Source organism: Manis javanica, chromosome 14, assembly GCF_040802235.1.
Source record: "Manis javanica isolate MJ-LG chromosome 14, MJ_LKY, whole genome shotgun sequence".
NCBI classification, from domain to species: Eukaryota; Metazoa; Chordata; class Mammalia; order Pholidota; family Manidae; genus Manis; species Manis javanica.
This window is the reverse complement of record NC_133169.1, coordinates 62113769-62125608: the sequence shown is the minus strand read 5'-3', so window position 1 is coordinate 62125608 and position 11840 is coordinate 62113769.

Below are 11840 nucleotides of genomic sequence, written 5' to 3'. Positions count from 1 at the left end.
CCTTCCAAGATCTGGTCCTTAAGCTTTCTCTTTCATTTTCCCAGTGCATCCCCTCGTGGCTTAATGTGGCCGAAGTCAGTTTCTGTTGTTTGCCACTTACGCGCCCTGACACTGAGGGGGTTGGGCTAGTTCTCACACCTGATCATGTCACAGTTCTCTGTCCAAGGGGATAGGTTTGGGTCTTTTGCGTCAAGTTGGATTTGCTCTACCCATGAATACACAGCATCCTCAGGCACAACGGGGTATCAGATAAGCTTTCCAATGGATTGGTAAATCTCTTGTTTATATGGTGAAGAAAAAAATTCAAATGGAAATCCCGCTGATGGCAGGGGAATAGTGCCATCTCTCTGTATGAAGGTCAGAGACATCTCTAGCTAGCTGCATTTTATAGACTTGTTACAGAACTAAAGCGACTCAGTTTCTCCAAACCTGCTATAAAAAGGTGGAATAAAAAGAAGCAGCAGGTGTATATAATTTGGATGGACAGGGAAAATTATAGGAAAAGCAGGAAGGGAGAGAGTATAATTATCTCTCATCAGAAAAAGGCTGTGCCCATGAGCAGGTTACTCCCAGAAAATAGAAGCCCACAACTGCTAGTGCTTAACCACACGTGGCTGAGGGAAGACCTTTGCTATGGACTGTTCAAATGGCAGACCAGAGCAACCCCTAATGGGAGGGCAGAAAGTTTATGCTGGATTTTAGATAAAATACCCTTGTTTCCAATCCTGGTGCTTACATATAAAAGCTGTGGGATTCAAGGATTAACCCAAATCCCTTCTAAAGTGTTTTTCCTCTGATTTTTATGACTATCTGAGTAATTACAGCTACTTTCCATTTATTCACTATCACGTGTCATTATGATTGTCAATATTTAATTGAATAGCTTCTTTAGTTGGATTTTGAAATATTGGACATATTTCATGTGTGAGTCTGCAGACTGCCATTTCCCCTTTTTACGTATTTCCTATCAGTGAAATACAATACACATTTATTTGTTTTACAGGTATTTCTTGAACACATTTATGCTCTGAAGAGTACTATACCATAATGATGATTTGTACACATGAGCCCTCAATGAGTGTCAACTTGTTCACTCATTTTCAAAATGTATAGTTGAATGAGGTTCATCATTTATGTCAAATTTGCTCCAACAGACTTAAAAATATCTTAAGAGTATAAATGACTAACTGGAACAGTAATTATGTGCAGTATTTATTTTCTTTTAAATGCACACTAAAGGGGAAAATCACACATCCTAATGAGATTTTTAGTTGGATTTCTCTCTCTTCCACTTTCTCTAAACTCTCTCTGGCTTAAGGCTTAGCCAACTGAAGACAGGCATGTGGCTACCACATTGGGAAGAACTGGAAGAGTCTGCGAGACCTGTGGGAGACTATCTAGCCACAGATGTGCTCCCTGTTCAGTGACAAACTGTTATCAGCAAGATAGGAGGATACTTTCTTTAACTCAACACTGAAAAAATAATAATTACACCACCAATTGCATTTACATCAAGATGCCTTTCACTTTTTAGCTTTGGTAAGATCCATAGCTGATTCCTCTTTGACCTTGACACTTTCTTTTTGTGGACAATTCTGCAATATATATATATACCATAAGAGAGAGAGAGAGATGGAATGACGCTAATTTTTTTTTTTAAGGTTCTAAGCTGTGGATATCAAGAATTTAAACTGCAACATCTGGCCCATTGGCCAAGACGGCAAAGTTGTCATAGGCTAAGTTCCTGATACCTGTTAAACGTATTTATATTTGTGAGCTAATTCAAGCAAAGGAAGGTAGAGCTATGCAGACAGCCCAAGCCATGTAGCAGTGCCACTGAATGTCCAAAGTCAAAACACTAATGCCATAGTCAAAGACCTCCGAGTTGAGCATAAACTCTTTTGTTTGGTGCTCAAGAAGCATATATAAATCATGTTCTTTGGTAAAGACTAATGTCCACATGTGCTTTGGTGTCACACAGTTTGAAAACATCACAGAGAATAAAAAGAACAAAGCAAGTGGGAAGTTGGAGATGTGTAAGAAGAAATGACTGAGAGAAGAGGTAAGTATGACATCCGGCACAAGGGGGATGCATCAAGAGGTGAATGAGGACACTGAGCACATTCATGTTAAATCAGTTCAGAAAAAGGGGAACCGAGTGGAATGAAGAACCAGGAATCTTTTTAGTTGGAGTAAAATGGAGGAGAGGAAAATGTTAGTCTTAAAGTTAACAGTGTGCCTGTGTTCCCTTCTCCTCCTCCTTGTCTTCGGCCACATACCACTTCTAGGTACTTACCCAAATATAAAAGGTAGACGGTTGGTACACACATGTCTGTGTGTCAAGACCAAACTGGAAAAAAAAAATCAGTAAACAGACTGGGTAGAAGAATTCCAGAAATAATGAATTTTAAATATATCTTGTTTGGTTATCCATCCCCTTGGGCCACTTCAGGAAGGGAAAAGTGGAACTTAACCCCAGGGAATGGAGAAGTATTTCATTCTAGTTTCTTCACTGCATTTTCATACATGATTAAGTAAACAACTTTAGTCATTATAACAAAATGGAAAAATAAGAGGAGGCAAAGTTTTGATAGGAGAATGGGTCTTTGAAATTCAGTGAAGCAGAGTTCAAAGTAATTTGGTTATATTGACCACAAAAATAAGGGGTCAGCCAGTTGGCAAAACTACCTCCAAGGAAAGTCCAAGTGATTTGATTGGGCCTGATGGACTGGCTGGTGACAAAGAGGCAGCTGTTCTTCATGCTGTGGGGTGCACTAGGGTTCTTTCTAACTGATAGACCAAGGTGTGTTCCCCAGACCACAACCTGGCTTATTTGGTGCTCCTCAACTCTTCCTGTTTTCACCTCACTGACCTAGAAGCCTTAAAGTTATCTAATTTAACATAACCTAGGTGTGATCCTCTGAGGAGGTGCAATAGAGATAAGGAGGACATTTATGCTGAACAAAGGCATTCCCGTTGTCTGCCTGTCACAAGCAGTGATCGCAGTCCACCATCAGCCACCCTCTGCTTTAATTTAACTGAGGAGCCCTGCTTTCTGTTGGATCTGAGGAGGAGCGAGTCAGCAAGTTATTAACAACCTAAGGCAAATTATATGGAGTTTTCGTTTTCTCCTCTATAAAACAGTAGTTCTCAGAACATGTAAGGGTATTCTGTAGTTTGGAACAGAGGCAGATTTGAAGACAGGTTTTGATGAGGCTGTGAAGGTGAAAACCTGTTTCCTAACTGTGCTTCAGGTCTGTTTGGAGAATCATAGTGTTTTTCCTGTTTGCTAACATTAGAATACTACTCATTTAACAATCTTACATCTTCTTGATTATATAGCCCCTTAGGCAATGAATCAAAGATTTTGATGTAATGACTTTTAAAGCTATGGAGCACCTTTAGAAGCAGGTTCAGTTGGTTATATTGTTGTACATTGTTAGTACATGGTTGTAAACATGGGGTTTTTTTTTTTTGGCTTCTACCTATTTTTCTTATATTAAAACTATTTCAAGGATCACAGTCATTCCTTCTAGAACATGGCTGATAAAAAGAGAAAAACTGAAGCTCATGAACTCTGTGGGAACTGTGATTTCTAAAGGTCATACAGGACAGTTTGACCACTATCCTGGCTACTAACAGGAACAAGACATGCTTTTTTGCCAGTGACATGTCTTTTATGCTTATTCCTAGTAGTGTACATAAGATTTTGCAAATAAATAGTATAAGGAGAACTTTTCATTTTTACTGAACTTTTATTATTTGCAAATAAACAATTCAGTGGCACATTGGAAATATATGAATTGATTCAATGAAAATAAATACTAAATGAATAGTAAGTGAAAATTTTAAGTGAATGTGTACAGCCTCAAAATGATCTGCAGCAAATGAATCTCCAAAGCCAAAATAACTAAGTTTAATACTCAGGGCCTTTTCAAGCTTGCTAAACAGATTCCTAGTAGAAAAATGAAATAATAAGGAAATGTGCAGTAATAAGAAAACTGAACAATTGAATCACCCTCTCTAACTAACAGGATGATACCTGTCCTCTCATTAATAGTAAGCATTTCTATTTCTTGTCAGTTACTATGTTCTGGCATAATGCAAAATGCTTATATGTGTTACCTCATTTTATCCTCACAACAACCTGTGAGGGGGTTATTAATAGTTCTGTTTTATGTATAAGAAACTGAAGCTTAGAGAGACAAAGTACCATGCTCAGTGAAGAACTGGCAGAGCTAGATCCTGAAGCCAGCCCTGTCCGGTGATAAACACTCTATTAAACTCTAGCCATGTGAAGTAGAAAGAAGTTAAGTACTCGTTTCTTTAACTTTCTTTCTTTAGTTATTGGAAAAATTAGATTGAGAGACTCATTAAAGGTTACATGACAAAAGGCTTGTGGGCTGCCAATTAAATGACTAAACTAGCAATCACTACTTGTCCGGTGCCTGTAGCTACATGGCCTTGGGGTAAGTGTGATATGCAAGTGAACTGAAAGGTGAAAAGTAGAAGGAAAAAGACAGACAGTCCTTGGATAACTGTTACCTCTACTATTAACTAACAGGGAGTTCTTGGACTAATTACTTAACTATTCTGACACTTGGGTTCCTCCACCAAAAATAAAGATATGAGGACCTATCTTGCAGAATTGTTGTGAGGATAACATGTTCATAAATGGCCAAGAATCTAGCTTATTTTACGCACTGAGTAGATGGTGACTGTTGTTACTGCTTGGTACTTGGATATGAGAACTTAAAAACCAAGAAACACTATTTGTCTATAGGCAATCATGCAGAAAGGCATTTTCCATAAACATGGGAAAAGGGACATTATTTACTTTTTAAAGTGCCTATTTTGTTACTTTGAGGCAAGAAGATTCTTTGAAAAAGAAATCAACTTTATTAATATATAATTTACATAAAATAAGATGCATAGCTGCCAAGTGTGCAGTTTGATGAATTTTAGTAAGTGTATATGCCTTTGAAACCAGCACTACAATCAAGATCTAGAATATTTCCATTATTCTATGAAGTACCCATGAGCCCACTCCACCTCTGCCCCAGGAAACCACAGTTCTGACTTTTTATTCACCTGGATTCGTTTTATCTAGTCTAGAACTTTATGTAAGTGGCAGTTATACAGTAGGTACCTTTTTGTGTCTCTTCTTTTGCTCAGCATGTCTTTTCCAGGTTGAAGCTACTACAAACAAAGCTGCTATGAATATTCATCTACAAATTATTCTATGGATTTATTTTTTTCATTTCTTTTTGGTAAATACTTAAAGGGTCGAATTGTTGAATCATTAGGTACATGTTTAATTTGATAAGAAACTGTCAGATCTTTTTATAAGTAGTTATACTACTTTACATCCACACCAGCCACATATAGACTTCTCATTGTTTTGCATTCTTGTCAGCTTTTGATATTTCAGTCTTTCTATTTTAGCCATTAGATAGAAAGTGGTATCTCATTGTTGTTTTAATTCACATTTTCTTAATGACAAAAGATTTTGAGCACTTCTTTCATGTGTAATTTTTCATGTGCTGCACATTTGTGAAATATATATTCTTACCTTTTGACCAAATTTTTAATTTTTTATATTCTTATTGTGGTGTAAGCTTTTTATGCATTCTGTATACAGATTTTTATGAGACATATGTACTAAAAATATCCTCTTTGTGGGCTTACCTTTTTATTTTCTTAATGATGTCTTTTGAAGAACAAGTGAGTTTGTAATTTTGATAAAACCCAGTTGATTAACTTGTTTTCTTTTATTGTTAGTGCTTTTTGTATCCTAAGAAATCTTTTTCTAACATAAGTCCAGAAGATTTTCTTCTATGTTTTCTTATAGAACCTTTATAATTTTAGCATTATGTTTAAGTTGATGAGCCATTTAAGAAGACTTTTGGGGATAGTATGACATAGGAGTTGATGTTTATTTTGTTTCCATGTGGATATCAAGTTGATCCATCAGTTTTGTTGAAAAGACTATTCTTTCTCCAAGATGCCCCTTGACACCATTGTCAAATATTGATTTGCCTTATATGTATGGATCTGTTTCTGAACTTCCTATTCTTTTTTCAATGATCTGTTCGCTTATTTTTATGCCAGCACCACACTGTCATGATTATTGTAATTCTTGAAATCTTGAAAAAGTCCTCCAATTTTATTTTTTCCCAACAATATCCCGTTTTATGTTATTTGCATTTAAATGTATATTTCTAAGTATACATTTAGAAACAGTCTGTCGATTTCTATCTAAAACACTGCTGGAATTGTGATTGAAGCTGCATTAAATATGTAGATCAATTTGGAGACAATTTACATTTTAATGATATAAATCTTCCCATCCATGAACACCATATATTACTCCACTTATTCAGGTTGTCTTTAATTTCTTTCAGCAATGTTTTATAACATTCTTTGTGGAAATTTTGCATCACTTCTGTTAAATTTATTCCTAAGCATTTTACATGTTTTGAGGTTGTTATAAATGAAAGTATTTGAACTTAATTTTCTTGTTGTTTGTTGTTACTATATAGATTTAATATATTTGACTTTATATCCTTTTAAGAACTTTTCTTCATTAAGACTTGAGAAGAATAATAAGAGACTGCAAACAAGAGCTGGTAGATGTGAATAAGAGAAGACGATCAAGACACACAAAGAATGATTCTATACGGACAATTTTAGAAAGTAGGTAATGAAAAAAAAACAGTAACAAATCAGATAACTATTGCTATATAGCAAACCATCCCAAAATTCTGTGCCTTAAAGTAATACACATACTATTATATCACAATCCTTCAGGTTAGCTGAGAGGTTCTCATGCTATTTTCACCTAGCTCATTCATACACATACATTCAGTTGTATCTTTGTCTCAGAAACACATATGATGCATCAGTGAATGAAGAATTAATTTATTGGGGGCAATAATTTTTAGCATCAAAAAGAACTATTGAAAAGAACATGAATAACCCATTTCATATACTCACAATATTGGAAATAACCAGATACTTTCAAAAATATTCACTTGCTATTTTATCTAAAATATTAATACATCTCAACTAATTATAGTGATTCATAAAAAACTAAAAGATAAGAAGAAAGTATAATTTTATTTACTTTTTAACTAATTTTAGCTCATACAGAATCAATTAAAGAGTTGGGTAAGAGGAGCAGTACTTGTATGTAGGAAGTGTCATTTAATCATGGATAAGAAGGAAATAATTTTTAAATGAAATATATGTATGTACACACACATACACACATATATTCCAAATAGATTATATATATATATATTTTTTTTTTTCACCATAATATTCCCTTATAGTTCTTTATCCTAGTAACCATAGCCCCAACTACCTAGTCCAGAAACCTGGGAGCCATCCCTCAGGTCACCTTGTCCTTTACCCCAACATCTAATCCATTTCCAGGTATTGTCCATTAGACCTCCTTTATATTTCTTGGACATTTCTACTTCTCTCCGTGTCCACTTCAAACACCCTTGTCCATGTCATCAATTCTCTCTCTTAGGCACTAGCCTCCTAGCCAATTTCCCCACATTCACACATGCTCACTCCTCACATACTCCATACTGCAGCCAGGATAATTTTTCCACAAATACGCATCTGACCATGCCATTCTTATCATCAAAACACTTTAGGGGAATCTCACTGCTCTTAGGGTGAAGTAGAAAATCTGTACTACGGCCTAATGGACCCTCTTGTCGACTTCTGCAGGTTCCATGCCACCACCATCTCCATGTTCCCCCAGCCCCACCTCCTTTACACTGCTACTATTCATTGCCTTTCCAGATCAAACTTTCATCCCAGCTCCCATCAAGGGCCTGTTTTGCATGAATCACTCTACTCTTGTGTTAGCCAAATTCATCTCCTTCTTCAAGTCTCAGTTTGAATGTCATTTCTTTCTGGAGACTCTCCCTTAACCCCGACACAAGGTCAGCTCTTTCTCTTTTGCACATACACAGTATACTGCACTTCTTTGTAAAGCTGACCTCACCTATAGTTACATGTTCAATGTGTGTCTTCCTGATCGAACTACAATTTCCATAAGGATATAAATTTCATCAGTAATCATCCAAGCTGTTTATTTCCATCCGTAGAAATGACGATGACTTCCTTTATGTACTGTGTGTTGATCAAGTATAGTATCTGTTCTCAATATATGTTAATAAGTAGTAATCATAAAAATACTTTGTCCCAGCCCAGCATGGTTTCAACAAACATGTATTACACTCCCAGAATCAGTGTACCAAATATAAAGTCACTTCAGCTGTCTCAGCATGGGAATGTAAGTATTTACTCACTTGGGAGAGAAATAGGCATAATTTAACCAGAATACAGGGAGTCTGCTCCAGAGGGCTCTTGGGCTGAAGCAATTGGAACCTTAATCTCACTAAAATGACAGGGTCTTGGCTGAGGTGAATGGGAAATCTTGCCCAATACTTGACCACACCAAGCTGGCTTTAGTTAGACTCTCACATTTACATGTACCAAAATCTACATGTTTCTTAATTTAAAAAGGATAAAGGTAAACTAATTGGAACAAAACAACAACAACAAAAAAAGCAGTTTTATGGTAGACTAGATAGTTTTAGAGTTATCTTACTTATTCACTTGTAAATTGAATAATTCATTTAAATGACCAGTTACTGACATCTTATTAGGACTCTGGTTACTTTATGAGCTGCCCTTTTTTGAGAATGATGTTTCGGCAGTTGACTGTGTGGTGAATTGTAAGATGAGAAGGAGAAATGCTTTAAGATACTCTACACTAAACTGCAAAGTTTATGTGGCAGAATGCATATGTGAGCATTGAGATGGGGCTCTTAAAAATGCTGTGACTGGTTCTGGGAAATAACAGTGCCCCAGTGAAGAGCAGGTACAGCTCCAGTGAAAATGGAGATATTTTCACATGTGAACTGCCAAATTATCATTTGTGATCTTTAAGATTACCACAAAGAAAATCCACAAATTATTACAGCAGATATTTTTGTGTTTACGTTTATGTACACAATCAAATCGGCTTTTCTCTAAATGTCTCCATTAGAGGCTTGCTTTCAAAAAAGAAAAATACCCTACAAAGAATGAGCATACACTGAGTTATTTATCAGTACATTTTTACTATGCTATAACCTTGTACTAATAATCAGTTATACAAACAGTGATTAGAGAGAACAATTTGATGCAAGTTGCTTGTTTCCTTGTAAGTAAATGGATATTATCAAGTTGATTATTTCTGGAGGCAAATAATATATTTTCCTGATGATACTGAAGACCCTAAATAAAATGCTGCTACAATATATTACCTGATACATAATCATCTTTAACAAAGATTTATTTCATGATGGTACTTCAACCTAATTTCTGAAAAGCAATGCCATTAACACTGAAAGAGAATGGAGATCTGTCTTAAAAATGCAATGTTTATTTCACATTGGCTAGAGATTGAGACTGAGCATGATGGCTAAAGACATTTTTAAAGAAAACTGGCTGTCTTAAGTATGTGATCTCTATTTTGGCATTTCCCTTGGAGCCTGAGTAAAGTTTCTGACTGCTAAATTACTATTAGGATGACTGACTATTGTTTATTGAATTGACTCCTGCAAAGTTGGTGTGGAGCCCAGGTTCTATGGGAGTTACGTGTTAGGGACTAATCTGTGGGATTTTGAGCCGAACATTTAATAATCACTAGAACCAAGCACTCACCCCATGCCTGCCGGGTCATTAACAGATTCGTTATAAATGAGGAAATGGTCCCAGAACAAGTGCCAGTGGTTTTTAGAGTAATATTAAAAGCCAATGAAATGTTCTGGGGATATACTGAAGCACATATCAATTTTGGGGATAGGACGTTGTAAATGTAGAACTAGATTTATGCAGCATTGTGGTGAGGGTATCTATAGTCTTAATCCATTCTCAACAGACTCTCTCAATTTCTTGAAATTTTTCTCAATTTCTTATAATAATTCCTAAAAGAAAGAAGACTGTAATAGTTATGCTATTGTTAGTTTAATATCTCGACTCACCTTCTGAAAACCTCATATCCTCATGGCATGGCTTCTCCTGGGAGACTTGACATAGAGCAGTTTATGGATTCACTGATACAAGCTACTTGCTACTAGGAATTTGAGAAATTCATGGGTGGTGTCTCACCAGGAGCCCAAAAATGGACTTTTAGGAGTGGTTAGCAAATGACATAAGACTGCTTTGGTAGACTTCCTCAGAGACAGAAAAATGTTCTCTATAGGTCTACTGTGTCAAAGCCAGTCAGTAGTTTCCTTTGCATCATAGACTTCCTCACCGCTCTAGAATGAGTTACGCCAAGATGGAGATTTGCTGAAATTCATATGTCATTTGAAACTGTGAGTGGGAAAAAACTGCTTTTGCATTTCTACCAAAAACCACTGAAATGAGTCATCCTCTAGGGGGCAATAGAGTATGACACAGATTCAGGATTGCCTGGATCAAGTTCCTGAGGAAAGAATTGATCAGGAAGAATTATTAAGCAGTCTTAGACTTGAGTAAACATTAAACAAGTTTCAGCTCAAGTGGACCAAGACATGAATGTAGCTGGCCTGCAGGAGCATTACAGATGAATGAGCCTCAAGCCCAGATCTGGAGAAGACTTGAGGAGGAAGGCATGAGGCAAGGCCGGCAGCTCTTGATGTGTGATGCTTTAAAGTAATGTTTCTGACCCTGGGGAGGCCCTGTCTTGCCCAGAGAGTTCCAGGTTGGGAAGTGTCCCCCGTTATTGAACTCCAGTAGGATTTTTGAGCTACCCAACTCCCTACATTTTATAGTACCCAGAATGGGAAGAAAAATTGTATGAGCCACTTCGGATTCCCCCAAACTTTGGTGATTCAGTTTGGTCCCATATTGCTTTGGTTCTGTTGGTGCAGGTCATTTAGTAGTCAAGCGCCATGTATTAGAAAGAATCATGTGAAATCACCTTCATTTTCCTGTTATGAAAACAAAGGCCCTGAATGAGTGGGTGGGCATTAAAATCCTAGTGCTGGTGCATTTCCTTTCCAATTATATAGGAGAAACATAGATGGACACAGGCATGGTACACTTACTTTCCAGAGTTCCTGTCTGGTGGTGAGCCTGTCTGACCCCAGTGCAGAAGAAGAAAAGCTTGTTGGAATGTGATGAGTGGTGGTGAGCTGTGCAAACACAGATGGCATTCTCGTCTTGGTAGTGGTTCAGAAAGATCTAATGGGGCCAAGGACAACAGAGAAAATAGAATTACCTTGCAAATATCCATAGCCTTCCCCACCCCTTTTCTTTCTTTCAAGGAGAAATACTTCTTACTTGTTGGTTGTATTCTATGCAGAATATGGTTGGTGGGATAATTCTTATGAAAAAGCAGTCAAAGCACAGAGCAAGAATAAACTTGACAGAGGGTTGCATGCAGCAGGGAAAGGCCCTGTAGGCAGCTCAAGCTGGAGGAGGCAAGGGACTGAAAGAGGGTCCCTCCTTAGGCCGGAGAGAGATGGGGGTGGGGGGGACAGTGGGAGGACCACAGTAAGGACTGAGTTGAGTGTTATAAAGAAAGGAATAAGAAAACTATCCAAGAATAAGTCATATGGCTTGTATTAAGAATTTTAGGCATTCTGTCCATTTTTAGGCATTTCTCCCCCACCAAGAGACTTAGTAAAGATTCCAATTGCTTTTATTTATTATTTGAGAATAGGCCATCTGGGGACAGGGACTCAATTATATTTAGATGATAATTAAATAGTATATTGATTTGGATTATTATCTATTTACCAGCTTAAATTACTTCTTTTAGCTCTTTCTTCACATTATAGTTT